Source organism: Cynocephalus volans, chromosome 5 (genome assembly GCF_027409185.1).
Source record: "Cynocephalus volans isolate mCynVol1 chromosome 5, mCynVol1.pri, whole genome shotgun sequence".
Taxonomy (NCBI): domain Eukaryota; kingdom Metazoa; phylum Chordata; class Mammalia; order Dermoptera; family Cynocephalidae; genus Cynocephalus; species Cynocephalus volans.
In genome coordinates, this window is record NC_084464.1 from 114,227,104 (window position 1) to 114,255,046 (window position 27,943).

The window sequence follows — 27,943 nt, forward strand, 5'->3', positions numbered from 1 at the left end:
TCACTTGCAGGCCTAACACCCAGAGTATGATTCCCATGTGACCTTTCACTAAAAGCAGAGGGCTCCCTGGAACAAAGCCATTACTGGATCTTGAGTCAGGAAAAGCATTACAATCCCAGACTATATCATGGTGGTGAGGCAAAGATGATTTGGGAAATATCTGGGGTAAAGTTGAGATGAGTCAAGGGCCCAATCCCCAGAAGAGGGTTTTGCTCAAATTGTAAGACTCCCGTATGATAGTGTTTAGCTGACATCCCAGTTACTTCACTCCTTTCACTTAGAAGGCATTTTGTTCTTTAAAAGGGCTTCAACCCCCAGCTTTATTGAAGTATAATTGACAAATGACAATGGTATATATTCAAGGTGTACAATGTGATGATTTGATACACATATACATTGTGTAATGATTTCCACAATCAAAATAATCAACACACTTATCACCACAAATAGTTACCCTTTCCTTATTTTTCTGTATGTGTGTGGTCAGGATACTTAACATCTACTTCTTTAGCAAATCTCAGGTAAACAATACAATATTATTAAATATAGTTACACTAGATTCTCAGAATTTACTCATCCTACAACTGAACATTACAAAACCAACATTCTTAATTAACATCTTTAAAAGACCCTTTGACCAACATCTCCCCCATTCCACCATGCAAAAACCTGGATGAACCTGAAGGACACTGTGCTAAGTGAGATAAGCCAGACACAGAAAGACAAATACTGTGTGATCTCATTTTATATATGGATTCTAAAAAAGTCAAATCCATAGAAACAGTAGAACGGTGGTTGCTAGAGGGGCTTCTGAAGAGAAGACCTCTCCTCTAGTGAGGCAGACCTTGCAGATTAGCAGAGTGGGAACTCAATACATAATTCAAGTGTACCGTCACGTAAGGCTTTATTTTATTTATTTGGTTTTCTAATAGGAATTATGTACCACACTAAGATCACTTCTTTGATTATTTAGGAACAAGTCAGGGCCTCTGGTGAATGAAGAAAAAATGCTGCCTAAGATGTTAACAGGCCAACATAGTGCACTTGCCACTGAGCAGAAACTACAAATACCTGATTCAGAAATGCCAATTATTGACATAATTTTAATCTGCATTGTATTTAACTTATCTGGTTAAAGATAATTTTTTTCTGATGATAAATAAATAAGTAATGATTTTGCATTTCATTATCTATTTAGATGTTTAAGGTCTCACACTAAGTTTTTTACAAGCTGGTGAACACTGACACATTATTTCTCCTCAAAGAACTATGACCACACATTCCCAGACAGTATAAATATGTGGTTGAACTAATGTTAATTATATTACCATTTCATAAATTACATGATAAAACAAATTATCAAGTACCCAAGTATTAAGTTACACAGCTCAAAAGGCAGATAAAATATTAGATGTCTGCTCGATTCATTAGCAGAAACCCACTTTTTTTTTTTTTTTTGCAAGAGAGGTTGGGAAGAGAAGGAAAAAAAATATCACACTTCAAACAAAAATAAGTTGATAAACAACTTCCAGTAAGTATGGGGGGGAAAATTATAAGAATTTTAGAAGTTATATGATTAAGAATTGTTTTAGCTACAATAATAAAGCATCTCTACTTTATTTACTAAACTAAAGAGCATACTCTACATGTTCTGCACAAGACAAATGCAACATTTTACTAAAAATATGTAATAGCCCCCTCCCGTTCTTTTTTCAGGCCCTCCCTGTTAAGTTGCACCTCAGAATGCAAACATTAAATTAACTGCAAGGCTTTTTTTGTCTGGAGACATTAAAGACATGTGCTTCTGTACAATGTAGATTTTCCAAATGGAGGTTTTTCGTAACAGCACAAAATGAGATTTACTAGAAAGGCATTAAATAATCACTGTAAGACTTGGTAAAAGAAAAATAAGTGTTTACACAATGCATACTGGTGTGGTTGTGGGAGATGTAAACATGAAGTAAGCAGGCAAATAACCACCTAAGCCCTACTTTCAGGGTTTGAAATGACAGTGACTGAAGGAATAAACCACATAAGATCTACAGTGTTCACAGTTCCTGAGATTTTAGTTCTGTATGATACTAAAAATACACAAGTATTGTGCTGGGTATTTTGGCACTAATCTTTCTAAATTTCTTATACATTGATAAGATTCTGGCATGGGAACAGATTTAAAGAAGATATAACTCAATACCTCATGATTTCAGGAAAGGTCAATTGATAAGCACATTTTAAATGGTAAATAGCAAGAATCTTTTGCTAAGTGTCCAAATAGTTTGATTGTAACCCAAACATAGAGGCTGCAATTCTGTCAACATTGTGGCCTGGGGAAACTGCTTTTCAATACTCCTGTGGAGGCTTTATTAGACTTATTCACCAAGCAAACATGTTGGCTAATATGTACGACAAATTAGGTCCTGTCTCAAGTTCCACTTCCAAGGAAATAGCATCAAGCAACCGAGTTTTATTGAATGCAACAGTTATTTCTATGAACATTGGAGTCTGAAGCGCAGCTGCATTTTAGGATGATACTTCTCCAAATACAAAAGTTGCTTGCTGTTAAAAGCTCCATGCTGCTTTGGTCTTATGAATTGTACTGCATCTTTGTATTTCATTCCATCTTCAATTAATGCTAAGGCGACAAGCACTGGAGCTCTCCCAAGACCAGCGACACAATGAACAGCAATACAACAACCAGGTTCTTCATGACACTTAATTTTCACAAGACTTAACCAGTCCTCAACCATCTAGTTGGACGGTGGTAACACCCTCGTCAAAAAGCCGGTTGAGAACAAGGATGCCTTCTTTCTCCACAAGAGTAGTGTTATAAGTTGCTTACTATTGTGGTAACTCCATACCTCATAAGTTCCTCTACACATTTTTTTAAGGTTGCTTTGGTTGGATTGATTATGTGTATTAAGAAACCTCATGCTCTTGTGTGTGACTTCCACAGGAACTGGGGCGGTTCATTCGAGCTGTGTTTTATTAGTTAAAAAACACTCAATAGGGTTATGAAAGAATTTTAAAAATTGAATACAGAAATGATGCAAAGAAACTGAAGTCTACTTCAGTATACTCCACTTGAAATTCTCCGTGCTTTGAGTATGAACTTGGGAGTAATGGTAAATAAAATGAACCTCCTAACAAGAAGCAACAATTCTTCCATCTAGTACTACTGAGGCAGTAAAAAGTACGTGCCTCGAGGTTCACCCCATCCAGGTCAGAACTCCAGTAAAATGCTTTGCAGATTTCAATTCAACACTTCTGTGTCCAGGTTAACCACTCTTAAGGGGGCTTCTTGGTAATGAATTTCACAGTTCACTAGTCTGCACAGAGCTCGTGCTGTGCCTGGCGGTAATCTCCCCTGCCCTTCAGAAACCCCATAAATGTGTGACCCAGAGCGCCACAGAACTGAGGAATTTTACTCATTGAAGACTGAGGCCTAATCATACAGCTGATTCTGAGGTGGCAGCAACATGGGTGGTGTCAGTGGCGGCAGCTGCAGAGCAGGGGACGGCGGTGGTTGTTGTGGGTCAGTGGCAGTGACACAAGTGGCTGCAGGGGCACCAGACTCCTGAAGAAAACAATTAACTGGTACAATTTTTATTAAATTCCCTTTATGTCTATATTGGAAGGACATATAAAGCATAGATTATGAAAGAAAGCAAAGCATTGGCAAATTTCAAAATAATTTTTTGTTTTAAGAAAAGGTAAAAGTGAAAATAAATTTATTTGGGTTTTGATATTGAGTATATTTTGGTTTAGAATTTTCTGCTTTGAATAAATAGAGATAATTTTGAACTGATCAACATGACTGAGCCACCAAAATACCTTAAATTCTGGCACTAAACTAGAATTTAATTTGTTTCTCTAAGTAAGATAAAGCAATCAAACTTTTCATAATTAGACTGTTACATCTTGGAAGAATAGATAAGCCAAGGAGAAGTAAGTCCCACCTCTGTCCTAAGAGTCTTAGCATGTGTAGTAATACTGAAAAGAGCAGACGAGGCTCTATTGGACAGGAGAGGGTGGGAGTTGGAGACTCTTCCGGGTCCTGGTCAGGAAGAGAAGTGCTGCCTTTAACCTACTACCAGAGTTGGCTCTATAATTTCCAGCATCTAGTGCAAAATAAAAATCCGGGGACTCATTTAAAAAGCAGAAAAAACGTTCCATTAAATGATCTAAAATATAAAGCTTTTTCCTTTATTCCAGTCTCTCTCTCAACTTCTCATGGTGTTTTTTTTGTTTTTTAAAAATTTGCTGTTTAATGTCACTGTAAGTTAAAAAATTAAATTATTAGCATGAATTTTATCATTCATCTTTGTAATGGACAATGCCAGTTGTAAATGCAAATATGAGAATGTACCTTGTATGCAAAATGACTGAAATCACAAAACTTGTATTTTATACGTGCATATGTATTTTGACCTTACTGGAACAGTGGAAAGCCTGCTTAAAATAACTCAAATGTTTTTAATTTACTTCTTGACCTATGCAAAATATGGGTTGCTCTATCTTTCTCTCTTTCCTTCTATGCCATTATTTTCAGTGTAAGTCATTGGTTAACACAAGGAAGTAATACTGGTAAGAAAGGATATGATGGGGTTCCTTAGTTATTAATGTTCCTAGAACATCATTGCCTTCTTTCTGAGTTCTGGATTGAAGGAAAAACGTGGCCTTTGGGACTCTCTATGCCTCCATCTACTCAGTCATGGATATAACATGCTTATTCCGTACTGTGAGTTTTTCTGACACCCATACATTGCCAGTCCACTGGAATTTTGCACTCCTGGGACTTTTCACAGCTATTTGCAAATAGAGAAGCAAGAACTGGTCTATATGCAGATTTTGTGTATCTCCTCTGCTCATGCTTCATTTTCCTATCAGACTTCACTAACAAAACAAAAGTTCAAAGATAATATTATTATGAATTTAAAGATTGTGACAGCAGAGCATGAAGCCAAGTTCAGGGACCTTCTGTACATGACTCCCTGTACGACCTCATTGGTTACAGGCCCATGAAAGCAGTCCTGCCTGCATCAGACAATTTGTTCAGATGAAACCTTGAGATTTACTCTATTTCTCCTTAAAGCAGTAGGCTTTTCAGGGCATGGGACTCGGTCAAGGGAAGAAACATTAGCACCGGATTTAGCACTAGCTCCATCTTCCCAGTGGTGAGAATTCCCGGACCACGTGATGATCTGCCCTTGTGGGACAGACTGAGTAGAGGGAATGAAGGGCTGATGATATTTTCTTCTGTGCTCACTTTATCTAAGAATTATGCCTCCTGTGTTTTAGTTTTGATAGTAAATACTCAATTTGATTGAAACATGTTGGTGGAAAGGGAGGTTAGAATAGTTTCTTTCATCTTTTACCTTAGTGGTTTCCAAAGTTTGTACCACATTAGACTCATCCGGGGCATTTTTAAAAATTCCACTGCCCAGGCAACCATCCAGTCTTATTGTTTCCTGCCAACTTTCAAGTCAGCTTGTCTCCTGTGCCTTGTTTTTATAATTGCTAAATGAAATGGCCAACACTGTATGATAAGCATGACAGCATTTTCCTATCGAGCTCCCTAAGGCTCAAGCCTCTGTGATCACTGATCTGAACCCAAGAGCTGACAGGTGGTAATTTGGCCAACTGCTTTACCATTTTCAAAAAGTGTACATATTGAGGGGGGATCCTAAGATGGCGGTGGCTGTGGTGGTTGGCACGGAGTAGCTGAGGTGGAAAAGGTGACCACTGGGCCTTAGGCAGCCAGGAAACTTGTGGACCTTCCTCTTGCTGTCTCTTAAAGGAGGACCGCAGCTGCTGGCCGGTCGTGGGGGCTGACCGCCACTTTGCCCTTGGCAGGAGAGGCTACCTCATTTACAGGCAACAGCTTTGAAGTATGGAGCAGGAAAAGAACTGTTTCTTAGCTGCAAAAGCGAGTCTCTAAACAGGGAACATGGCGCCGGGGCTGCTGTTGATGCTGCCAGGATCCTGGAGGCCAGGGCCGCGCTGAAGGCGGCCAGCTGCCCTATTCAGGATTCGAGGTTTCAGGCCGGCATAAAAGAAGATTCCTGGGAGCGCTGGAGCCGCGCCGCGGGACCGAGTGAGCAGCCCGAGGTGGCAGCGGCCAAGAACGGGGACGGCGACGATGCAGAGGCAGAGAGGGAGCTGCCTGACCTGGCACAGCCCCGTGAGTGATCCCTGGCCCAGCCCTGCTCGGGGGGCGGACGCCCGCCTGGCTTCTGTCTGCCCCACCGGGCCACTCACTGGCCCTGGGGCTGCCTCCATTTTCTCAGGTGGTGGTGGCTACGGCCCAGCTTGGCTAGGTCTGTCCTCCTAGCCCGGCTCGGCTCCTCACTGAGCCTTCCCACATGCTTGCCCAGGCGCGGGGCTTCCCGGGGCCTGTGGGCGGGCGTCCCCTCCCACTCTCTCCACAGTTCTCTGGCGGGGCTGGTGGCATGGGGCATCCCCAGCCAGCATCAGGAGGGCAAGGAAGTACGGGCTGGGCCGACTGTCACTCCACCACACCCTGGGCTCCGGCCCCCGGTAAACTTCCTGTTACCGGGAGGCAGATACCATCTCTGCGGCCAACAGTTCGGAAAAACGTCTAACCGATTTCTGGTTAGGAATAATGTGGTCAGAGAGTTCCGGAGTTCGCTTGAACCTGCCGGAGAGCTGACTGTGGGCGGACACCGGACTCGGTCCGCACCGGGGGGATTCAATGGTGAACTGTGTGCTGCGGGCTCCTCCCCTGAGGAGCTCACGCTCTGGTGTGGGAGATAAGACAAGTACACAAATAACTGCGATACCAGGAGGAAGGTGATAAGTCCCGAGAAAGATCTACACAGTGCTACAAAGGCACCCAGAGCAAATGGTCGTCTGCTCCTAGCAGAAACCTGGTAGACTTCCTGGGTGAGGCGGTGCCGAGCAGGGTATTGAAGGCCCAGCTGATAGAGGAGGGTTGCAGAAGACATGTTCCAGCCCAGCCCAGTGCGCACAGAGTGGGGAGACATCCAGCTAGGGAGGCGGAGACTGGACAGATACCACACACCCTGTGGGGTTGCCACTGCATGATCCAACAGCCCGGGCCAGAGTGCACGGAACAGGGAGAAGTCCTGCACAGGAAGTGGAAGCTCAGCAGAGACCACACACCCTGCGGTACCGCCCTGTGATCCAGCAGCCCAGCAGAGTCCCAGCTGACCAGAGAGGTGGCTCCCCAGAGAGGCCCAAGACCCGAGGCAACCACACACACAAGGCACTAGAGGCCAACTGAGCAGTCACGAAGGTAGCCATACCAAATTGACAACCACAGAAACAACTTAGTTAGTCAATAGTCTCAAACTGGTGGACTGTGAAACCCCCTGCCACAATGAATAAACATAAAAAAAAAGATACCAGAAACACAAAAAAATCAAGAAAACACACCACCAAAAGTTAATAAATCTCAAACTCTAGATCCTATAGAATAAGAAGCCCTTGAAATGACTGACAAGGAATTTCAAGTGATAATTCTAAGGAAACTGAATGAGATATAAGAAAACTCAGCTAGACATCATGATGAAACAAGGAAAAGTATACAGGACCTGAAAGAGGAAATGTACAAGGAAATCAATGTCCTGAAAAATAAATGTAGCAGAACTTGCTGAACTGAAGAAGTTATTCAGCAAAACAAAAAACACAACGGAGAGTTTAACCGGCAGGCTTGTCAAAGTTGAAGAGAGAACCTCGGAACTTGAAGATGGGCTGTTTGAAATAACACAAGCAGACAAAAAGAAAGAAAAAAGAATCAAGGACATTGAAGAAAATCTGAGAGAGATATCAGACAACCTTAAGCGCTCAAATATCTGAGTCATGGGTATTCCAGAAGGGGAGGAAAATGGAGATTCCATTGAAAACATATTCAACAAAATAGTGGCAGAAAACTTCCCAGGTATAGGAAAAATCACAGATCTTCAGATCCAGGAAGCTCAATGATCTCCAAATGTATTCAACTCAAAAAGGCCTTCTCCAGGACATGTCATAGTCAAATTGGCCAAACTCAAAGACAAAGAGAGAATCTTAAAAGCTGCAAGAGAGAAGCGTCAAATCACCTATAAGGGAGCCCCAATCAGGCTAACATCAGACTTTTCATCACAAACCCTAAAAGCTAGAAAGGAATGGGATGAGATTTTCAAAATACTAAAAGACAAAGATTGCCAGCCAAGAATACTCTACCCTGCAAGGCTATCCTTCCGAAATGAAGGGCAAATAGTATATTTCTCTGACAAACAAAAACTGTGGGAGTTCCCTACCACACGACCACCCTTACAAGAAATTCTCAAGGGAGTACTGGGCTTGGTTCCTGAAAAATAACTACCACTGCCATAAAAACCTAAGAAAAATCAAAACCCGCTAGTATAATAAAAATGGCATTCATGAAGAGAAAACAAGCAAACAAAAACACTATCTACAACCTAAGGATCCAACAAACACAGAAAACAAACAGTAAATCAGAAAGCAAGGAACAAAAGACACCTAAGACAACCAAACAACCAATAAAATGCTAGGAATAAATAACACCTTTCAATAACAACTCTTAATGTAAAACGCTTAAATTCCCCAATTAAAAGACACAGACTGGCTGACTGGATCAAAAAGCAGGACCCAACTATATGCTGCTTACAAGAGACCCACCTCACCCATAAAGATTCACATAGACTAAGAGTGAAAGGATGGAAAAAGATTTACCATGCAAATAGAAAAGAAAAACGAGCTGGAGTAGCTATTCTTATATCTGACAAAAAAGACTTTAAACTAAAAACCATAAAAAGAGACAATGAGGGACACTACTTAATGATAAAAGGACTGATGCATCAAGAAGGCATAACAATCATATATATGTACGCACCCAATGTTGGAGCAGCCAGATTTATAAAACAAACTCTATTAGACCTAAAGAAGGAAATAGACACTAATACCATAATAGCAGGGGACCTGAACACCCCACTGTCAATATTAGACAGATCATCTAGGCAAAGAATCAGTAGAGAAACACAAGATCTAAACAAGACTCTAGACCAATTGGAATTGGCAGATATCTACAGAATATTCCACCCAATAACCTCAGAATATTCATTCTTCTCATCAGCACATGGTTCATTCTCCAGGATAGATCACATATTAGGTCACAAATCAAGTCTCAATAAATTCAAAAAAATTGGAATTATCCCATGTATCTTCTCAGACCACAATGGATTAAAACTAGAAATTAATAACAAACGAAACTCTGGAAACTATACAAACACATGGAATTAAACAGCATTCTATTTAATGATATATGGGTCCAAGAAGAAATCAAGCAGGAAATCCAAAAATTTATTGAAACTAATGGAAACAATGATACATCATACCAAAACCTGTGGGATACTGCAAAAGCAGTATTGAGGGGAAAATTTATTGCATTAAACGCTCACTTCAGAAGAATGGAAAGATGGCAAGTGAACAACCTAACACTTCACCTTAAAGAACTAGAAAAACAAGAACAATCCAAACCTAAAGTTAGCAGACGGAAAGAAATCATTAAGATCAGAGCAGAACTGAATGAAATTGAAACCCAAAAAACAATTCAAAAGATCAACGAATCAAAAAGTTGGTTTTTTGAAAAGATAAATAAAATTGACAAACCATTAGCGTGGCTAATAAATAAAAAAAGAGAGAAGACTCAAATAACAAAACTTAGAACTGAAAAAGGCGATATTACAACTGATTCATCTGAAATACAAGGAATCATTCGAGACTACTATAAACAACTATACGCCAACAAATTTGAAAATCTGGAGGAAATGGATAAATTTCTGGACACACACAAGCTCCCAAAACTGAACCATGAAGACGTAGAAAATTTGAACAGACCAATAACAATAAAGGAGATTGAAGCTGTTATCAGAAGGCTCCCAACAAAGAAAAGCCCAGGACCAGATGGATTCACAGCAGAATTTTACCAAACATTCAAAGAGGAATTGACACCGATTCTTTACAAACTATTCCAAAAGATTGAAACGGACACAAATCTCCCAAACTCATTCTATGACGCAAACATCATCCTGATACCAAAACCAGGTAAAGATATAACCAAGAAAGAAAACTACAGGCCGATATCCTTGATGAATATAGATGCAAAAATCCTCACTAAAATACTAGCAAACAGAATACAGCAACACATACGTAAAATTATTCACCACGATCAAGTGGGATTCATCCCAGGGATGCAAGGTTGGTTCAACATGCGCAAATCAATAAATGTGATACACCATATTAATAAACTCAAACACAAGGACCATATGATCATCTCTATAGATGCTGAAAAAGCATTTGATAAAGTTCAGCACTCATTCATGACAAAGACCCTCTATAAGTTAGGTATAGAGGGAAAGCATCTCAACATAATTAAAGCCATATATGAGAAACCCACTGCCAATATCATCCTGAATGGGGAAAAGCTGAAAGCTTTTCCTTTAAGAACAGGAACTAGACAAGGATGCCCACTCTCACCACTCCTATTCAACATTGTGTTGGAAGTACTAGCCAGAGCAATCAGAGAAGAGAAGGAAATAAAGGGCATCCAGATTGGAAAAGATGAAGTCAAACTGTCCCTGTTTGCAGATGACATGATCCTATATATCGAACAGCCTAAAACCTCTACAAAAAAACTCTTGGAACTGATAAATGATTTCAGCACACAGTAGCAGGATACAAAATCAACACACAAAAATCAGTAGCATTTCTTTTCTCCAATAGTGAACATGCAGAACGAGAAATCAAGAAAGCCTGCCCATTTACAATAGCCACCAAAATATAAAATATTTAGGAATTGAGTTAACCAAGGAGGTGAAAAATCTCTATAATGAGACCTACGAACCACTGCTGAAAGAAATTAGAGAGGATACAAGAAGATGGAAAGATATCCCATGCTCTAGGATTGGAAGAATCAACATAGTGAAAATGTCCATACTACCCAAAGTGATATACAAATTCAATGCAATCCCCACCAAAATTCCAAAGACATTTTTCTCAGAAATGGAAAGGACTATCCAGACATTTATATGGAATAATAGAAGACCATATGTAGCCAAAGCAATGCTGAGCAGAAAAAATAAAGCTGGAAGCATAACACTACCTGACTTTAAGCTATACTACAAAGCTATAATAATCAAAACAGTGTGGTACTGGCATAAAAACAGACACACTGACCAATGGAATAGAATAGAGAATCCAGAAATCAACCCACACACTTACTGCCATCTGATCTTTGACAAAGGCACCAAGCCTATTCACTGGGGAAGGGACTGCCCCTTCAGCAAATGGTGCTGGGATAACTGGATATCCATATGCAGGAGAATGAAACTAGACCCATACCTCTCACCATATACTAAAATCAATTCAAAATGGATTAAGGATTTAAATATACACCCTGAAACAATAAAACTTCTTAAAGAAAACATAGGAGAAACACTTCAGGAAATAGGACTGGATACAGACTTCATGAATAAGACCCCAAAAGCATGGGCAACCAAAGGAAAAATAAAGAAATGGGATTATATCGAACTAAAAAGCTTCTGCACAGCAAAAGAAACAATTAACAGAGTTAAAAGACAACCAACAGAGTGGGAGAAAATATTTGCCAAATATACATCTGACAAAGGATTAATATCCAGAATATATAAGGAACTCAAACAACTTTACAAGAAGAAAACAAGCAACCCAATTAAAAAATGGGCAAAAGAGCTAAGTAGGCATTTCTCTAAGGAAGATATACAAATGGCCAACAGACATATGAAAAAATGCTCAACATCACTCAGCATCTGGGAAATGCATATCAAAACCACACTGAGATACCATCTCACCCCAGTTAGGATGGCTAAAAGCCAAAAGACTCTGAATGATAAATGCTGGCGAGGTTGCGGAGAAAAAGGAACTCTCATACATTGTTGGTGGGACTGCAAAATGGTGCAGCCTCTATGGAAAATGGTATGGAGGTTCCTCAAACAATTGCAGATAGATCTACCATATGATCCAGTTATCCCACTGCTGGGAATATACCCAGAGGAATGGAAATCATCAAGTCGAAGGTATACCTGTTCCCCAGTTTTCATGGCAGCACTCTTTACAATAGCCAAGAGTTGTAACCAGCTCAAATGTCCATCATTGGATGAGTGGATACGGAAAATGTGGTATATCTACACAATGGAATACTACTCAGCTATAAAAACGAATGAAATACTGCCATTTGCAACAACATGGATGGACCTTGAGAGAATTATATTAAGTGAAACGAGTTAGGCACAGAAAGAGAAATACCACACGTTCTCACTTATTGCTGGGAGCTAAAAATTAATATATAAATTCACACACACACACATACACACACACACACACACACACACACACACACACAAAAACCGGGGAGGGGGGGAGAAGATTTAACAACCACAATTACTTGAAGTTGATATGACAAGCAAACAGAAAGGACTTTTGGGGGGGAGGGAGGAGAGCGAGGTGGGAGGGAGGTTTTGGTAAGGGGCAACAATAATCAACCACAATGTATATCGACAAAATAAAATTAAAATAAAAGTGTACATATTAATGAAAATCTTCACATTAATCCCTGGATTCCAAAGCCTCAGCCTTCAAAAGGATACTCATTCCCATCCTGCTTGGATTAGGCCATTTCAAAATTTTAGGTCCTACCCTTGTAGGAACTTTCTTCTGGATAATAATTTTAAATAACAATCTGGGCTCTTTGGGTTGTAACTGACCATAATCAAAAGCAAAATTACCTCTCAGAATCCATGGAAGAATTAAACAACCAAGCTCCAAGAAGCAGCTGGCTCTTGCAAGTAGCTGTGACCAGGGACTTTAATGCCACCAGGATATAACCTGCCTCATCTCTGATGCTCTGTATGTCGCCATCATCATTTCTAGTTTGCTCCACAGAGTTGAATAAGAGCCACCAATAGTTCATGAGTTTTTCATACTATATCTTCCACCAACACAAAAGACTTACCTACTTTTTAAGTTTTGGTCCAAAAATATCCCAGGGAAGGGCTTTACTTGGCCCAATTTGAGTGAGGCATCCACTCCTGGGTCAATCAACTGGGGCTATTGGGTGAGATTAGGTAAGAATATGTCATCTTCCAAGGGAGACACTAGGTGATAGTGGTGTATCTTGGAAAATGTTTTGGAGCATTTTCTTCTCTTAGTTGAAAATACAGGTAATGCTATGTTCCTTACACACAACAGCTTAAAGTGTAGCTATTACAGGCAAAGGGAAACACATTTTCCATTGTCATTTCACACTCTTCGCTCTTTTTTATTCTAACATAAACAGCTCATAGCAACAACATTGATAGTTCACTTTAAGAACAGAAATTTGATAGCATTTACTGACTTCAACACTTTCAACATGAAGGCTTTCTTGTAGTACTGACAACTAGAATTACAAGTGAGAGAGTCAAGGATGTTGGAATGAAAAATACTTTTAATATATAGACCTCAATAAACATTTTTGGTATTGGTGGTAGTGAAATGTTCAACCTGGAATTAGAATCACTTTGAAACATGATAGATAGCCATCAGATAAGTCACTAAAGTGATTTTTGGCAATATGATTGCTGTGCACATATATATGAACAGTTCAATAGAATTACATAAAAAGGGAAGATTGGCATTTTGCCTCAGCATACATACAGTTTATCAGAGCTAGTTATTGATATCTTTCAGTGGAATTGACATGAACTTGAATTTGAATCCCTTCAGTTGGTTTGCTGTCACTCAGTGACTTTTACATTCTGACTGTTTAAAAATATAAGAATTACAATTTACACTTGGAGCTTATTTTAATTAAAATCTCAAAACTGGATTATATTTCCATGCATTCTAAATATGAAGAGATTGAATTACTTACTTCGTGATTCTGTGCAGATACCATAGACCTAATCTATTGCTGGTAATAATATTCAGTGCATAGATTAGCACTTCGAATATGCAAAATTTAAAACATATCTTATTAATTGCTGAAAATCTCTTGAGATCTAATGCCTGGTTTTGAAAAGCAAGAAAGCTTACTTTGGATTGATAAATGCAAGTTTTTAAAAACTTTAATGGAGAATAGTTGGAACTATCTCCTACTGTTAATAATTTTCCCTGCTTCAAACTTTCAGAAACTCTCTGACCCCAAATATAGAGTGCCTGATGATTTCAGGTAATTTCACTGATGTGCAAAATGTGACAGATAGTTGCAGAGTTAGGTACATTATTCTAAAATACCTCTTTTGAGATATTCTCTTTAGTGCGATGCTTTAGTATTCCTTTTTAAAGAATGCCTGCATATTTATGTGGATTGGATTGTATACTTGTCTAATATAAATGTAGATGATAGAGTCATTAAGGTCTTATTCATTTCAACTCACATTAAAATCATTGCAATTTGAAACATTTGGGGATGAGACATAAGGTGGGTGTGAGAATAGAAATATATGAGGGGGTACCTTCTTCTGTTTCTGTTACAGCTTTAAATTTAGCAGCTTCTCAGTGCCCAGGGAACAGAAGAAAAGATTAAAAGAGATGCTATGAGCCAGGAGTAACGTGCTCTGCCTTCATGAGTGGGATGTGAGTTGTGTTAAAGCTGAGACACTTCAAATAAGGTTACAATACACCAGACTGTAGAAGGAGCATTCCAGAGAAATTGGCTGGTAAAGAGATAAATAATTTGACAGTCTATACTAAAGGATTATTTACAACTGTTTCTTGGAGTTCCTATGCATACCCAGTTGTAAAGGCACAGAAGAAACTAGCCTAAGTGAGGCTGAGTGTAGGTTAGTCTAGGCTTAGTAAATATATGAAGATGTATCATTGTCCTGTGCTGTGAATGTGGGATGCCCTTGACCACTCAATAGGGAGACAGGGGTTTTCAGAATTAAGTTTTGGAAGTGAATATTACCAGATATTTGACCCAAATAGGTGTAGATGACAGGATGTCTTAATGTATTTCCTGTGTCCCAACTTTGTATTTGACAGGGTGACTGGGATTATGGCAGAAACAGAAAGGTTAGTGAACTATGACTATATGCTGGCACTTGGTGTGGCTTTGGAGGAGCCTAAGCAATACCTTTTTAAAGGGCTAACTGTCCAATGTCAGTGAAATTGTGGGGTGACTATCAGGAGGGATAAGCATTCCCTTAAAGATTTTTGTCCTCACTGCTGGCCTTGTTCTACCAAATTCAGGGGACTTTTAGATTTTAAAAGATTTGTAAATAACTATGTCAAAATGTCCAAGGTTTTTTTCTGATTTAACTCGAAGTTATCAAACATGGGCTAGGGTCCCTGCTGAAGGGTTGGAGTCCTGGACAGCACCGAAGACTGAGGGAGGGGAAGGTTTGCCATTGCACAGACTTGAGGTCCACAATAACAGCGTGCTGTGGTGAGTCAGCCACTCCTCTTGGAGAAAAAAGGCAACCGAAGACTTAACCTTGATGGTGCTTTCCTGGCTGTCACATGCTTCCAGGTGAATGCAAGTAGCCATGAATCTTCATTTGCAGAGTGCTACTGGCTGCCCCAGGGTCTTCAGCAGAGGAGCGACCTGGACGACAGGACATCTGGAAAGATGGGTGTATTATTCCATCTCCACTCCACCACGGACTTAGGAACATTCAGCAGTGTCTCAGCATCTCGCTTCTCTCTGAGTACCTTCACTTCCTTCTAACTGTGCTGAATGTGCCTCAGGTGCTGGCTGCAATGAGAATGAGGTGTTCTATATCCCTCGCCCTTCCAAGTGAGCAGGGGATTAATATTCAGACTGAGTAATAAGACTGACTTAACTCATGCTTCCTTCATACCCCACAACCCAGCCCACTCTACCCAACTCCAAGAAAGGAACAGAAGAAGGAGGAAAGCAAGCAACAAAACACAACACAAAACAACAAAAATGCAGAGAAAAAGACTTGTGTGGTTTACATACGAATCTGTACAAAAACATATTGTAATAAAATACTCAATTTCACCACACAAAAAACCAGAACTGTTAGTCATTTACTGCTAGACTTTGTGAATAATATCTGTGAAGACTATCACTCATGAGGCTGATGGAAATTGATTGAGAAAACTATCAGTGATTTATATAAGCGGGAATGTTAAGCAAACCTGCAGGGCTGAAAGAAATTAGAAAGATTCTTCATGACTTATTCATTGTCAGGACTCTAATTTGAGAACCCAAGATCTGCTTAAAACCTGGACTACCCTCTCTCTAGTTGGGGCAACTTGTACGAACAAATAGGGGTTACTAGCTGTGAAAACAAAAAGTCACCTAATGGGAATATGATACAATTTATCCATAAACCTATTGTAAAACCCACCAGTCCCCTGCAACCCCAAACCCTGAAGCCCCATCATTCATGCTGCCTACCATTATTTCCCACCTTTTATAGACCTTTCTTCCATTTCTGCACTCCTCCTCACCCGACAGAATGTAAGATTATCATACATTTTTGATGGCTAACTAACTGTTATGCAAAAGTAGAAGCCATTCAAAAACAGAGTGAGTGCATACTTAGGGTGTTTGGTTGTAAGACCATCAGGCTATCTCAAATGATGGGGATTTATTATGTGGTTACCTGTGTGGTGGTAAGGGAGATAGAGTGTCAAAAAGACTAAGAATACCCGAGTCATAAAAAGAAATGGGAGCCAGGCTTCAGCCACTACTTCCAGAGCCTGCAGTAGGAGGAAGGCCCACTCAGGATTCAAGGTTGCTCTGGGGACCAGAGTTTCATGGGTCCCTCGCAGTTCTTTAATTCTCTGCTGGGTTCTCTCTGACTTTACTACTTCTGCTTAACTACCATTCTCTACTCTACTCATAACTTTATGGCATGTTTTTTGCTTACTCAAAGTTTCTACTTACTTATGATTTGGCTCCTTTATGGTTCCTCTGCTTTATGTCTGCTCTTGCTGTTTTTTAATCTTCTGCTCGTGCTACTAATTACAGCTTTCTGTATTTCACACTAAAATTCCTGCCATATTAAAATTCCTGAGGAAGAGACTTTGATTAGGCTAGACAATCACCATGATTGCTGATGGGCAGAACATTTGGATGGGTCAGATTACAGTGAGGTGCCTACTCTGATCCAAACAGCTATAGCTGATACACAGAACTAGAGGCAGAGAACAGGCTCAGGGATGGGGAAGGAGTCCCCATATCTGCTGCCTCAGCAGGGCTGATGCTTAATGTCCCTTGTAAGACAACTATTGACATCACAGGTGCTGTAACTGATCTATGTTCATGTAAGTCAGAATTTGCTTAGGAATTTATACAATTCAAACTCCCTTACAACAAGTTTTCTCATATGAACAATACCAGACCAAAAAACCCCCAAAGATTACAGTGATAAAATACTTGTCAGATTTAATAAAAGTGAATTTGGACCACAGCAGGTTTGACTTCCTGACTTACTCCCTCCTTCCTTCCTTCCTTCCTTCCTTCCTCCCTCCCTCCCTCCCTCCCTCCCTCCCTCCCTCCCTCCCTTCCTTCCTTCCTTCCTTCCTTCCTTCCATTTTTTTGTCTCTTTGGACTTTTATTTAGAATTCACTTCATATGTATTCCACATAGTCTTTGAATTGCTTGGTCATACTGTACACACTTTTCTTCATCCTTGAAGTCATTCACTGCAGCCATGATCTTACAAAGTAGAACTAACTGATCTCTATGAATTTTGTAAACTAAGACTTTCATAGTTTTTGGTTGATGGCTGTCAAATAATGGTTTTCTGGAGGGTCATGTTCAATTTTAAAGTCTCCAAGACATGTCAAGAGGGATTATTCTCTATCACTTTCTTTCTATAAAAAGCACTCCAACAACACAATTTAACAATATTTTTAAAGAAAAAAGAAAAATTTAAAAATTTTAAAAAGTATATAAATTTTTATGTTATGTACACCTTTGTCTCTCTTCAGTTTGTCTAGCTGTATACGATTTATGAATTCTACATTTTTTTTATTGGAGTCAGTAAGACCTGGTTTGAAATTATGTCTACTGATTATTAAGTCTGTGACTTAGGCAAAGTATTAGGCTAGTCTTCCATATCTTTATTTGAAAAATAATGGTAATATTACTTTCATATAGCTGTTTTTAAGATCAAATCAGATTAAATTACTAATTAAACATGAAAATCACCAAGCACATCTGTTTCTTGGCAGGGACTTAAAGAAATATTAGGCCTCTTTTTCTCTCCCACTGTGACACAACTGTTTTGATTGTTGCATGCATTTGATGTGGGCTCTTCTTCCTCCACAGTAATGTGACCATGTAACACATTGCCATTTTGAGTGTTGAAGTGGGTACTGTTAGTTTTCAGCCCAGAAGGAGGTGTGTACAATAGGACTGTCTTCAGCAAACTGGGTGCATGGTTGCCCAACTCCTGAACCCCTTCCTGTTTGTTTAGGTTGGGACCCTGAAAATTATTTAGAGGTTGAAAAATTCTAGTCTCTTGTTGGAATTTTCTGGCAATATAGCTTCTTCACTCTTCTTTAACGTCCTCATGTTCTTGCTTCCTGGTTCCAATAGTCAATCACTGTGATGATCCCTGGTGTATACCGTCAGCTTCCTAGCACTCCTTGTTGACTGATCTCAGCATCTGCACTCAGGGATTTTGAATGAGGTTGGGGAAAACCACAAATCCATGCTGACATTCAGTGCATATCTCAGATGGGTCTTCCACCTGCCCAACAATCCAGCTCCACTGCATTTTCATTTCTCTTTTCTACTCTCTGAGGGACCTCAAACAACTTCCCTTTCCACTATTTTATCTCATATGCTGAACACACTTCTTATTTTACTAAGAAAATGGAAGTGATTAGAAGACAACCAGCAGTTTTCCACCTCCACACCTATAAACTTACCTGTGTCCAAACCCATATACGTTTAGTGCCACTATGCTGCTCAGTTTCAGGGAAAACACTTCAATTACATTCTATATGAGTAGTACTTCAGGGACACATTTCAAAAGCCAGGTTTACTTAGTGTCCCCACGTTCTCATCTCACATTCTCATCTCACATTCTCTCTTAATCAACTCTTGTTCTGGCTTTTGATTCTCTTTCAAGCTATTGTGAAGACCACCTGTGACTTCCATCTTACAAATCCATTCTAATCTCAGCTTTTTCTTACTTGAGCCCCCTTCCTGATTTTCCTTCTGTATCACTGGCTGCTCTCTCTCCTTTCTTGAAGACTTCCTCTCTCCATCAAAGAGCCAGACTGCCTATGTTCAAATTCCAGATCTGTCATGGACTAGCAAGTTTCTTAGCCTATTTATGACTCAGTTTCCTCATTTGTGAAATAATGATAAAATAGTTTTTATGTCAGAATTTTTGTGGGAATTAAAGAAATTAATCAGATCAAGTTCTTAGAAAAGTGCCTCAGTGAGTAGTAGGATTCAATAAATGTGCCATGAACTTCTATTGAATGTCAGCTTCCCAGGGTCTTATACTTGCCTATCTTTTCTGCTCTGTCTACACTATCTACCTAACTGAGCTCTTCCAGTCTTCTGACTTTAAATCCGATTCATACCAAAGCTCTGCAAATTTCACATCTCTAGCCATGACCTGCCTTCAGAGATCCAGATTCATACTTCCAGTGATTTACTCAGAGTCACCACTTGGATGTCCAACAGGTACTGGAACTTCAGCAAGTCCAAAGCAGCATACTTGCTCTACCTATCGCCCCTGCTGCTCACTCTTCCCCACCCTACTCCTTCCCCAACCATTCCCATCTTAGTTTATGGCATTGATTTCACCCATTGCTTAGATCAAACACCTAGGAGTTGTCCTCGGTTTTCCCTTCATACCATATGGCCACATCACCAGAAATGGTCCTACTGGGAATATATATCTTGAATTTGAGCAGCTCTCACTGCCACCACTGCTTCCACTTTGGTCCAAGCCACCACCATCTTTTGCTCCTCTACAGCTGTTTCTCCAGCAGCCATATTCCATCACTCTCCTGCTAAAAACTATCTACTTGTTTCCAATCTCACTCAGAATAAAACTCTCAATTCCAAAATTATATAAGGCCCTGATAGGGTCCTAGTCTCTTCTACAATGCAATGTCCTAATACTCTCTCTTTCTCTCTCACTTCCTCCTGCCTAGGCAGAATACTATGGATTTTACTTAAACCTGGCAAGCTTTTCTTACATGTATGGTTTACCCTTGCTTTTCTTTTTCCCTGGAACCCTTGTCTCCTATATCTTCTCACATCAGCTTTGTTTTTGTTATTCAGGTTCCTGTTCAAATATCATTCCTCAAGGAGGCCTTCCCCAACCACCCTGTGTAAACTTGTTCTCTTCCAACCACAGTATCCTTTCTTATTTATTTATTTATTTTTGTCTTTTTTGTGACCGGCACTCAGCCAGTGAGTGCACCGGTCATTCCTATATAGGATCCGAACCCGTGGCGGGAGTGTTGCCACGCTCCCAGCGCCGCACTCTCCCGAGTGCACCACGGGCTCGGCCCTCCTTTCTTATTTTAATTCATAACACTTATCATTATTTATTTATTTGCTTAAATAGTTATTGTCTGTTTCCCTCGCTAGAACATAAGCTACATGATGTCAAGGGCTTTGCTGTATTTATCACAGCTTTCTCAGTGATTGTCACAGTGACTGGCCTATAGAAGGCATTTAATAAATATTTCTTGCCTGAACAAATGAGTAATTAAATAAATCCCATCCTTTGGTGGTGCTCTCAGTAGAGACTATAGAGTGAGAAAAGGCTGGGCAGGCAAAATTAATCAAAATTTCTGGGTTCAAAATAATTTATTTTTGCTTCATTTATCTTCAGGAGAGCATTATATAGCCTCATTGATTTTGTATTAGTATTGAAAAATTTAGATTTCCTGTTTTTCTATTCATTTTATTGTACTTTTTTTTTTTTTTCTCTCAATATTTATTCTCTAGGCAAGAAAGTTACGGAAAAGGAACATTGGTGGTTACAGAAAGAACAATAAGATAATTGTCATGGCAACACTCATTAGGTTTAGCTGCACCAAGGACATCTGCTCTTAGAGCCAGCAATTCTGCTATGTTACAATTCTTTATCTACAACAGAGACTTTAGCCCATTTTATTGTACTTGATTAAATATTTTTTGGTTCAGCCTTGCAGATCACAGTTTCAGCTGCTTTTTATATGAAAGCAACATCATGTTTAAAGACCTTAGCTCAGTCCTTAGCTTTTTCAGAAGAATAGTATAACACCCACATGTAATTCATATGAGGCTATATTTTTCCCTGATGGGTTTACTAGTTTTAGTAAATATAAATCTTAAGTACTACAAATCCAGCCCCCACTTTTTTGTTTTGTTCTCTGTACTATGACTTTTATCATCAAAAACCATATTTATTTCTTTCCTTGACCTTTTCTTCTTCATGCTAAGTGATTCCTGTTTGTACAGTACTGCTTCATGGTGGGTGATCATGAAAGAGCAGACTCTCCGATCTGTCATAATTGAATAAGCAGTACATTCTCAAATTTGACAAAAATATTTTCTGACATAGTTATGACCAAACCATAATCGATCATTCCTTTTGGTTTTTTTTTTTTTAAATTTGGCAAAGCCCCAAGCCAATGAAGAACTTGGAGCTTTGGAGTTGGCCAACTTGGGGTCAAATCTCAGTTTTGCCACCTGTGTCTATAAAAATGAACAAGTTATTTAATTTCTTTTAATCTCAGTTTCTTTGCCTGTAAAATGGCTAATCTAGTGCAAATGCTTAGTGTTGTGAACATGAGCAATGATGCATGTAAAACACCTGGCAGACTCTCTTGCTGGTAAAGATATACAGGATAACTGACATTGTTGCTTTAACTGTAATTCTTGAAGGTTTTACTTTATAACCATAGGTTTCATATAAATATAGGCCATTTCTAGTAATTAACAATTTCTTTTTTAAGCTAGCATTTGTTATGTTTTTTTTTCTTTTTTTTAACAAAGGATGTGTAATCTGGTTGGTAATTTCCCCCCATCCCCACTCTTGAAATTGCCTAGTCTCTTTATTTAGAAACAAACAAACAAAAGAATAATGTTTCTACAGTTTGAAAACGTGATTTAGCAGGATGAATGCTGAGAGCTATTGATCTAGACAGATAGAAGAGAAGGAGCAAATGTATGGAGGTGAAATAGATTATGTAAATAGGTGTGACTAGATCTCAGGCTACCTTGGGGACGTGATAGGAGATGTAGCTATAAGGTTTGCAAAGCCAGATCTCACTGGATTGCTCAGCCATGTCAAAGAGTTAGGATTTCTCTGAAAAGTATAGCCAAGAATTGAAACATTTTATGGTGGATAAGGCATGATCACACTGATGATTAAAAATTATTACTATGGCAACAAGGTGGAGACTGGACATAAGGAAACTGGTTGATCACTTTTTAAGAGAGGAAGCTATAGTGTATGTTGTGGCATGTTGCCCAGATCACTCCTTCAGCATGATACACCTGCCTTGGGAGAGCCCATATTCAATGACTGGTCCCCACATGGTGGCCAGTCCCTTTTCCTCAATCTGGGACAACTCCAAAGAGCCATCTTAGCGTCAGAGCTTCTTGTGGGATGAGCAGAGGCCTCTCTTGTATCTGTGTCACAGGCAACGTTTTCTCTATCCAGCTCTGTTTCCTTCACTTCCTTTCTGGTGTTGTTCTTAGTGCATTCCCCAATAAACTTCCTGCACAGAAATCTCCATTTCAGTGATTGTTTCCGGGCAAGTTGAGCTAAAGCCAGAAAAACAAGTGCAAAATTTCAAGTAAGAAATGATGAGGTCCTAAACCTAGTGACTGGCAAATGAGGATGTAGAGGATACATTTCAGAGATATTCAAGTGGTAGAGTTGAAAGAACTCGGCATTTGATTGTGTGTGTGTGCACATGCGTGTGTATGTGTTGGGTGAGGGCTAGGCGGTGTGAGGCCGGCATGCAGTGTGGACAGGAGGGAGTCCAGGATCACTTCCTAGTTTACAATTTAGGCAGTTATATGGTCCTACTTCTCCAGGCATGTGTGGTGTCTGAGCACCCTCCTGGGCTGTGCTTTTCCTCGTCTGGCTGGATATTAAGGCTGGGAATGGGACTGCCTCCTCGTCTACAGTGCTCAAAGCTTGAAAGAGGAAAACGTATCCAGGGCCAAAGCCAGAATGAAACCAAACAGAAAGTCTACCTAAAGCATCAAACCAAAGAAGTGGTGACAGAAGGAGGAACCTGCGACATCAGTTAGAGAAGATGGGTTTGGAATGGGGGCCAGGCAGAGCCTGAAGAGGTTCCTTGAGTTACTGAGCGATAGATCCAGGAACTTTTTGCTCCTTTCCTGTTGGAAGGAGCTATGGAAGGCATGTGCTCTGAGACTAGGTCTGTAGCTGTGACTTAGATTGAAGAAGGAGATATGTGAGGAGGAGCAGGTCTGGGGGGAGAAGATGAAGGGTTTCTATTCAGAATGTTGACTTTTGTAAACTAGAAAGCCTTATGCAATAGAAGCTGCGTTTACTTCTATTATTCTTAAGAATTGGACCTCATGTTTTCTGTTATGATGACTTTGAAATAGAGACAGTGAGAGACAAAAAGAATGAATATTTATATAAGTAGTACTATATAAATTGCATGATTCTCTTTCCACAAGTACTGTAAAAATATAGAAGGAAAAAGATAACTTTGAGATATAGTTCAAAAAAGAAAAATAGAAAAGGAGATGGAGTAAGAGACAAAATATGTTGTAGACATTTAAAAACTTCGTAAACAGAATACTTAATATTTTGCCAATTTAATCAGAAGAGGAGGTTATAAATGTTTAACTTTCATTCGATGATTCAGATGCTTGAAGAAATTACAAAGGTATAGAGCCAGTTGATGCTGCACCAGATATACCCTGACACCACAAGGTGATCACAACTAGATGCTTGGTTGTGCATAAAAGCACCTAAGATGAATTTGAAAATGAAACAGAAAACCACTTCTTCTGAAACTTATCAACCAGAGTTCTAGAGAAAAATAACTGAAATGGAATTGAGATGTATTTAATAGGCAGTTGATGACCTGCCATCTTAGTCCTTCGGTGAAAATATTTTTCCTTGGGAGAAATATTGTTGTGAATAAGTTAGCTAAATACAATTAAAGATGATTATCAAAGAGAAAGAAAATACTTTAAATGTTAGCAGTTGTTGTTCTGGGTAGCAGGATTATTTTTATTTTCTTTGTACTTCTCTGAAGTTTCCAAGTATTCTACAATGAGCATATCATTAATTTTACAATTTTACAATTAATTCCCGCATTTCATTTAACTGTGGGAAAGTTGGGGAAGCAGTGCATCTTCTACTAACTTTTTTGGCAAAATGCTGTATACTCATTGAAAAAGCAGGTTTGGTGAGTGTGACCAGGGGATGTACGACCTCTCCGTGCTCCTTCCTGACATATGCTGGAGGGCAGTGACAATTAGGGAAATGTGCCTCCTTGCCCTTCTTCTTGTGGGGTCATTTCTGTCACCACAGCTGTGGGTCGTTCTGCTGTGGCAACTCTGCGTCGTAATCCCCAACGTGAGAAAGGCACAGGGAGCTGAGGCCCCTTGTGATAGTTAATTATATGTGTCACCTTGGCTAGGCTATGGTGCCCACTTGTCTCTTCAAACACTAATCTAGGTGTTGCTGTGAAGGTATTCTGTCTGATGTGATTAACGTTTACAATCAGTTGACTTTCAGTAAAGATTACCCTCCATAATGTGGGTGGGCCTGATTCAATCAATTAAAAGCCCCAAGAGATTTCCCAAAGAAGGAATTCAGCTTCAAGACTGTAACAGAGATTCTGCCTAAGTTTCCAGCCTGTTGTACAGACTTGCCAGCTCCCATAATTACATGATCCAGTTCCTAAAATCTTAAGCAACCTCCCTCTCTCTAACATATTTACATAGATATAACTTATACAACATATATATCGTATATAAATATGCACATGTAAATATACAGACCCCTGACTGATACACCCCTCTAAGCTCATCTCTCCTGAGGCCCACACAATGGCTAGAGAGGTTACTGTTCTCATCCCAAGTCCCTCCTGCCTCTTGAGGAACTAGTTCCCCAACAAAGAGTAAAGGGTACCATTACTATCTGAAGATAGTAAAGGATACCTCTCTGCATTTTGTGTTTACTGATTCTGCAGGCAAAGAGTGAGTGCGTGTAATGGTCTGGGCTCCACCGTCCATATGAGTAGGGGTTGTTGGTGATTCCTTTTCCAAGAAGGAAAGCACACGTCACCAAAGAGAATAGTGTGTGTGTGTGTGTTTTCTCCAAACAACTGTCTGGTCCTGCATAAGCAAAGGATGTTTCTTCTGTTAGCTCAACTTAAGACTCTCCTCTTATAAAATAATAACCCTAGACTAGGGGCATATGAAATTTTCCTGAGCTTCGCTTACTTTTTGCTTTGTTTTGTTTTTAAATTGTGATAAAATATACATAACAGAACATTTACCATCTTAACCATTTAAAAATGTACAGTTCTATTGTATTGTCCATTGCATTGATGGGCAACCAATCTCCAGAATTGTCTCCTTGTATCAGCATCTCAGCACTTGCTATAAGAAGCTCTGTGCAACCATCTGGCATGGGCAGCCCCTGCTCTGATTCAATTCTTTCTGATGCCCTGAGAGTGGGCTCTTTCTATTTATTCAGCACTGTAGTAGTTTTCCATTATGCTGTAACACATTATCATAAGTTCAGTGGCTTAAAACAACAAAACTTTAATCATCTTTTAGTTCTGGAGATCAGAAGTCCAGCAAATCAAGGTATTGGCAGCTCTAAGTTTTTTTCTGGAGACTCTAAGGGAGATCCATTTCCTTGCTTTTTCCAGCTTTGAGAGGTCACCCATGCTCCTTGACTCGTGGCCCTGTTCTTGCATTTAAGGACAGCATCTCTTTGACCTTGCTTTCATCCACACATTTCTTTCTCTGACTCTTAGCTTTCCTCTTTCACTTTTAGGGACCCTTGTGACTACATTGGGTCCACCCAGGTAATCCAGGATAATCTCTTTCTTTTAAAGTCAAGGCTGGTTATTTGATACAAAATTACAGCTAGATAGAAAAATAAGTTCTATTGGTATACAGTCAACTCAGGAATCTATAATTAACAATGATTTACTGCATGTTATCAAATGACTAGAAGAGAGATCAAATGTCCATATCACAAAGAAATGATTAAATTTTGCAATGATGAATACGCTAATTGCCCTGATTAAATCATCACACATCGTACTAAAATATAACTCTGTACCACATAAATATATATTATCAATATGTTTCAATAAAAAATTAATAAAGGAAAAAGTTAGCTGGTGCTAATTCATACCTTAGTTCCACTGGGAACCTTAATTCCACTTTGCCACATAATCTGACATATTCACAGTTTTCCAAGATTAGGACGTGGACATCTTTGAGAGACCATTATTCCACCTATCACAAGCACCAGCCTGGCAACTAGACATCCTCTCAGGACAGTGAAGTGGCTTTCCCACCACTTGCCCAATCGACAGTTTTTCCCCCACATTAAGAAAAGAAAGTCTCCAAACCAAAAACTGAGTTTTAAACTATTTCATTTGCATGAATATGAATCTGATTTTATACAGACCGTAAATGGGATTTACAATCTTTGTAAAGTATGACATTGCTACTCAGGAAATATTTTAGACTGTATTCAGTTGAGGGATGAAAAACTTCAGCTTCTCATTTTTGGGGAAATGAAATACCTCATAAATAACACTCTAGGAAGGAGAAGTCTACCTACGATATTTTTTCTTCTTCCATGAATGCTTCTAAGACTTGAAAAATTGCTGACATCTTATGACTATAAAATTGATGGGAAGAAGAATAAATAAAGCATTCTAATAAAAAATAGCTTATCATCATACACTCAAAATTGTTCTCCACTTTAAGAGTAGAAAACTGGGTAGAGTTCTAAATCACGAGCTATTTGAAATGAAGTACATGGTATGCGTTGTCTAAGAATCCTTATCTCTCTGAAAGCTGTAATTTTATAAATTACTTTAAAGGGAAGAATCCTGTTTTAATATATCTACGAGGACATAAAGGAAATATTGAAATACATATTAAATTAGGATCCTTCTATCTGACATGAGTTCTAAGCTACAGAATAAGGGACTATCCTTTGTATTTAAAGATAATAACAGTCAACTCACCACTGGCAGAAAAGATATTCGAAGCTAACAAAAACTGAACTCCTGCCTCTCCTCCTCCCAGCTGTCTTACCAGAACTAAAGGGCAATAAGTCAATCAGACAGTATTGCTGAGGGCCTTCTATGTGCAAGGCACTGTGATTCATTCAGGGAAGCAAATAAAAAAATAGTCTTTTAGAAAGAACCTGACTAAAATAATTCTGTGCCATACATTGAAAGATATGTATATGTGGAAAAAATATCTCCTTGTTTAATTTAATAGTTATTCCCAGGCATGTCACAAACAAACAAGTTGGGATATCCATGAAAGTCTTTCCTAGGACACTGTCACCAGTAAAAGGAGACCTGGAGGTTATATGGCAAGGAGATGATCACTTGCAGCTCAAGTATCTGTACAAGTGACATGAGTCAGATTTCCACATTCTAACCAACATTGAACTTAACATCTCTTAGATTTGACTTTTGTCACAGGCCTTAAGAATACAGGCTAATTTGCCTAACTAATTTACACATTTTGAAAGGAAGCCAAACACGTAGAAATACCCCATTAGACACTGCTACTTCAAAACCCCAATATACTTCATTTAAAAAAGTACTTTCTGAGAGTCTTTTGAAGTGTGATTATTGTTCAGTTGAAAACCCTCTTAAGTTTTTATGAATTTATAAAGTGATTTATCACCCTTGTCTATGGGTTGCTCCAGATGTTGCTTTCCAGGCTATAATT

The 27,943-nt window shown here is 39.3% G+C and overlaps 1 pseudogene; it reads right to left on the reverse strand.

Moving 5' to 3' along the window:
* Positions 1 to 2,464: 2,464 nt before the first annotated feature.
* LOC134378634 (protein tyrosine phosphatase type IVA 1-like) lies at positions 2,465 to 2,970 on the reverse strand (annotated as a pseudogene).
* Positions 2,971 to 27,943: the final 24,973 nt, after the last annotated feature.